This window comes from Lolium perenne, chromosome 2, assembly GCF_019359855.2.
Source record: "Lolium perenne isolate Kyuss_39 chromosome 2, Kyuss_2.0, whole genome shotgun sequence".
In the NCBI taxonomy this organism is placed as follows: domain Eukaryota; kingdom Viridiplantae; phylum Streptophyta; class Magnoliopsida; order Poales; family Poaceae; genus Lolium; species Lolium perenne.
In genome coordinates, this window is record NC_067245.2 from 249,230,785 (window position 1) to 249,236,740 (window position 5,956).

A 5,956-nucleotide genomic window follows, 5' to 3' on the forward strand; every position below is an offset into this window, starting at 1 on the left:
TGGTTATGCTAACTCCCAACTTGCAATTTGCAGACATATAAACTTCATAAGATAGTCACAATGATCAAATTTATTAAGTGCAAGAAAGTAGATGTGCCATCAAGTTCATGAGAGCTTTACTGACTAATTTTCTCATGCCAAAATTTAATTTGGAAGATAAATAAAAACATGATGAATATACTTGAAATAGCAATAATGCTAGTAGGTAGATATGGTGGACACAATTGGCAAACTTTGGTTATTTGTGGTTGGATGCACGAGTAGAGTTCATACTCAGTACAGGCGAATGGTAGCAAAAGACCGGGAGCGACCAACTAAGAGAGCAATAATGGTCATAATCATGCATACCGACAAAACATTATCAATCAAAGCATAAAGTGATATTACAATTCAAAAACTAAATGATCATAGAAGATTTAGTTGATTGGTTATAGTCATAACATGGTATAAGCATGTGCCAAGTCAACTCAATAAAGCATCAAAATAGAATACCACAATATTATGTTTTTATGATGGAAACAACACATGATTATTTCAATGACACATTATGCACTTTAAGCCATTTGAGACAAGTCATGCTACAACAATAAATACTAAGCATATGACAAGAATAACATCCAAAATGACATGCCAAAGTCTATGCCACAGTCTAGACAAGCTTCCATTTGCATCACTATAGTCATGAAACATTTTACTCGTCTCCAACACCAATCAACTTATTTGAAATAACTCTCAGAGATGAAATACATTATGGACCAGAGAGCTAATAATACATAAATAAATAATACTAACGAGCTCTGAAAAAATTTAAATGAAAGAACAAGAGCTAAACGCGGTACTAGCAAACTAGAACACTCGCAAAACAATAACATCGAAAACTAGAGCGTTCTATGTAATTAAAACTAAGCGGGTCTTTCTCCGAAACAAATGTGATGGAATCCAACATATGCTATAGCAAAAAAATAAAAAAATAAAAATAAAGACGCTCCAAGAACAACACATGGCGTATGAAGCAATAAAAATATAGAGCATAGAGAGATGACATGTTACTTTGTTGATGAAGAGGGGATGCTTTGGGCATCCCCAAGCTTTTATGTTTGTACCTCTTGGATATTTTTGGGTGCATGGGCATCCCCAAGCTTTATCTTTTGGCCATAATTCATCTCATCACATCATTCTTCTCTTCCTACACTTGAAAACTTCCTTCATACAAAACTTCACACAATTCTCTATTAGCAGCATTAGTACAATCAAAATAAACAAATCTACTTGGGTTCAATTATAACATATATCAAATATCTATTAAAGCATTAGCTACTGTAGCAACTTTTCAAAAAGCTCTTTGATCAAAAGAACTCAAAAAAGGAGATTTAAGAGGCAAATGCAAATAGTGCAGAAATCTGTCAAAACAGAACAGTAGGTAAAGATCGATTTCCAAAAATCTTTGGTTGCTAATCTCGAAAAGTGGTCATCTAACTAAAGTTAGATAATAAACAGAGGCATATGCATAAAAATGGCAGCTCAAAATTCCGTGATACGTCTCCAACGTATCGATAATTTCTTATGTTCCATGCTACTTTATTGACAATACCTACATGTTTTGTTCACACTTTATATCGTTTTGATGCGTTTTCTGGAACTAACCTATTGACGAGATGCCGAAGTGCCAGTTCCTGTTTTCTGCTGTTTTTGGTTTCAGAAATCCTAGTAAGGAAATATTCTCGGAATTGGACGAAATCAACGCCCAAGATCTTAAAATCCCACGAAGCTTCCAGAACACCCGAGAGCCACCAGAGGGGAGCCCTGGGGGCCCCACACACCAGCCTGGCGCGGACAGAGGGGGGGCCGCACCCCCCTATTGTGTCACCGCCTCGTCAGCCTTCCGATTCCGCCTCTTCGCCTATTTAAAGGTCCCTGACCTAAAACTTCGATACGGAAAAGCCACGGTACGAGAAACCATCCAGAGCCGCTGCCATCGCGAAGCCAAGATCTGGGGGACAGGAGTCTCTGTTCCGGCACGCCGCCGGGACGGGGAAGTGCCCCCGGAAGGCATCTCCATCGACACCACCGCCATCTTCATCACCGCTGATGTCTCCCACGAGGAGGGAGTAGTTCTCCATCGAGGCTAAGGGGCTGTATCGGTAGCTATGTGGTTAATCTCTCTCTCCATGTACTTCAATACAATAATCTCATGAGCTGCCTTACATGATTGAGATTCATATGATGAGCTTGTAATCTAGATGTCGTTATGCTATTCGAGTGGATTTTACTTATGTGATCTCCGGAGACTCCTTGTCCCACGTGTGTAAAGGTGACAGTGTGTGCACCGTGTGGGTCTCTTAGGCTATATTTCACAGAATACTTATTCACTGTTATGAATAGCATAGTGAAGTGCTTATTTATATCCCTTTATGATTGCAATGTGCTTATATCACTATTAATATGTGCTACTCTAGTGATGTTATTAAAGTACTCTATTCCTCCTCCATGATGTAATGGTGACAGTGTGTGCACCATGTAGTACTTGGCGTAGTTTATGATTGTGATCTCTTGTAGATTATGAAGTTAACTATTACTATGATGGTATTGATGTGATCTATTCCTCCTTTCATAGTATGAAGGTGACAGTGTGCATGCTATGTTAGTACTTGGTATAGTTGTGTTGATCTATCATGCACTCTAAGGTTATTTAAATATGAATATCGAATATTGTGGAGCTTGTTAACTCCGGCATTGAGGTGCTCTTGTAGCCCTACACAATTAGTGGTGTTCATCATCCAACAAGAGAGTGTAGAGTGGTTCTATTATGTGATCATTGTTGAGAGTGTCCACTAGTGAAAGCAGGATCCCTAGGCCTTGTTTCCACACATCAAATCTCCGTTTGTTTACTGTTTTGTTGCATGTTTACTCGCTGCCATATTTTATTCAGATTGCTATAGCCACTCATATTCATCCATATCATTTGCATCTCACTATCTCTTCGCCGAACTAGTGCACCTATACATCTGACAAGTGTATTGGGTGTGTTGGGGACATAAGAGACTTCTTGCATTGTGATCGCAGGGTTGCTTGAGAGGGATATCTTTGACCTCTTCCTCCCTGAGTTCGATAAACCTTGGGTGATCCACTTAAGGGAAAACTTGCTGTTGTTCTACAAACCTCTGCTCTTGGAGGCCCAACACTGTCTACAGGAAAAGGAGTGTGCGTAGACATCAAGCTGTTTTATGGCGCCGTTGCCGGGGAGGAAAGGTAAAAGGTACTCACACTCCGGATCTCGGCTACTAAGCTATTTTCTGGCGCCGTTGTAAGTACTCGAAACTATTTCCTTTAGATCCTGCAATTGCATCTTTTTGTTTCTTGTTTTACACTAGTTTGGCATAATGGAAAGCAACAGTGAGCTTTTAAAATTATTTTCTGAGTTAAGACATGGATGGTTTGATGCGAAAATTAAAAAACCCATGGAACATATTAGTATGAATACTTTGAACACCATTGTTGCTAATGATATGGAAAATTCTAAGCTTGGGGAAGCTGGTTTTGATGAGCATGATCTTTTTAGTCCCCCAAGCATTGAGGAGAAAATTTACTTTGATGATACTTTGCCTCCTATTTATGATGATTATAATGATAGTGGTCTTTTGGTGCCGCCTGTTATGGAGGATAAATTTGATTATGATTACAATATGCCTCCTATATTTGATGATGAGAATAATAATGATAGCTACTTTGTTGAATTTGCTCCCACTACAACTAATAAAATTGATTATGCTTATGTGGAGATAATAATTTTATGCATGAGACTCATGATAAGAATGCTTTATGTGATAGTTATATTGTTGAGTTTGCTTATGACGCTACTGAAAATCTTTATGAGAGAGGAAAATATGGTTGTAGAAATTTTCATGTTACTAAAACACCTCTCTATATGCTTAAAATCTTGAAGTTGAGCTTGTCTAGTTTTCCTATGCTTATTGCATTATGCCTACATAACTTGTTTATTTACAAGATTCCTTTTCATAGGAAGCATGTTAGGCTTAAATGTGTTTTGAATTTGCTTCTTGATGCTCTCTTTTGCTTCAACTCTTATTTCTTGCGAATGCATCATTAAAATTGCTGAGCCCATCTTAATGGCTATAAAGGAAGCACTTCTTGGGAGATAACCCTTGTGTTTATTTTACTACAGTACTTTTGATTTATATTTGAGTCTTGGAAGTTGTTACTACTGTATCAACCTCTCCTTATCTTAGTTTTGTTGCATTATTGTACCAAGTAAAGTCTTTGATAGTAAGGTTCATACTAGATTTGGATTACTGCGTAGAAATAGATTTCTTGCTGTCACGAATTTGGGCAGAATTCTCTGTAGGTAACTCAGAAAATTCTGCAAATTTACGTGAGTGATCCTCAGATATGTACACAACTTTCATTCAATTTGAGCATTTTCATTTGAGCAAGTCTGGTGCCTCTTAGAAATTCGTCTTTACGGACTGTTCTGTTTTGACAGATTCTGCCTTTTCTTTCGCATTGCTTCTTTTGCTATGTTGGACGGATTTCTTTGTTCCATTAACTTCCAGTAGCTTTGGGCAATGTCCAGAAGTGTTAAGAATGATTGTGTCACCTCTGAACATGTGAATTTTGATTTTGCACTAACCCTCTAATGAGTTTGTTTCGAGTTTGGTGTGGAGGAAGTTTTCAAGGGTCAAGAGAGGAGGATGATACAATATGATCAAGGAGAGTGAAAGCTCTAAACTTGGGGATGCCCCGGTGGTTCATCCCTGCATATTTCAAGAAGACTCAAGCATCTAAGCTTGGGGATGCCCAAGGCATCCCCTTCCTCATCGACAAATTATCAGGTTCCTCCCTTGAAACTATATTTTTATTCGGTCACATCTTATGTACTTTACTTGGAGCGTCTGTATGTTTTTGTTTTTGTTTGAATAAATGCTTGTGTGGGAGAGAGACACGCTCCGCTGGTTCATATGAACACATGTGTTCTTAGCTTTTAATGTTCATGACGAAGGTTGAAACTGCTTCGTTAATTGGTGTATGGTTGGAAACGGGAAATGCTACATGTGGTAATTGGTATGATGTCTTGAATAACTTGATACTTGGCAATTGTTGTGCTCATGCTTAAGCTCTTGCATCATATACTTTGCACCTATTAGTGAAGAAATACATAGAGCTGGTTAAAATTTGGTTTGCATGATTGGTCTCTCTAAGGTCTAGATATTTTCTGGTAAGGTGTTTGAGCAACAAGGAAGACAATGTATAGTCTTATAATGCTTGCAATATGTTCTTATGTGAGTTTTGTTGTACTAGTTCATACTTGTGTTTGCTTCAAACAACCTTGCTAGCCTAAGCCTTGTACTGAGAGGGAATACTTCTCGTGCATCCAAAATCCTTGAGCCAAACACTATGCCATTTGTGTCCACCATACCTACCTACTACATGGTATTTCCTGCCATTCCAAGTAAATACTTCATGTGCTACCTTTAAACCTTCAAAATGCTTCTCAATTTGTGTCAATGTTTTATAGCTCATGAGGAAGTATGTGGTGTTTATCTTTCAACCTTGTCATTTACTCTTGACAGACTTTCATAATGGACTAGTGGCACATCCGCTTATCCAATAATTTTGCAAAAAGAGCTGGCAACGGGGTTCCCAGCCCCGATTAATCAAACTTCATTAATAATTCTCTTCACATGTTTTGCTCTGACTCATCAGTAAGCAACTTAATTTTGCAAATAGACACTCCACCATGGTATGAGATTGATGGTAGGCACCCGAGGATTCGGTTAGCCATGGCTTGTGTAAGAAAAGGTTGGGGGGAGTGTCACCCATAATAAAACTAAAATATGTGTGTAAACAAAAGAGAAGAGGGATGATCTACCTTGCTGGTAGAAATAACGTCCTTCATGGGAGTCGCTCTTGAAAGTCTGGTTGGCGAGGTAGTTAGAGT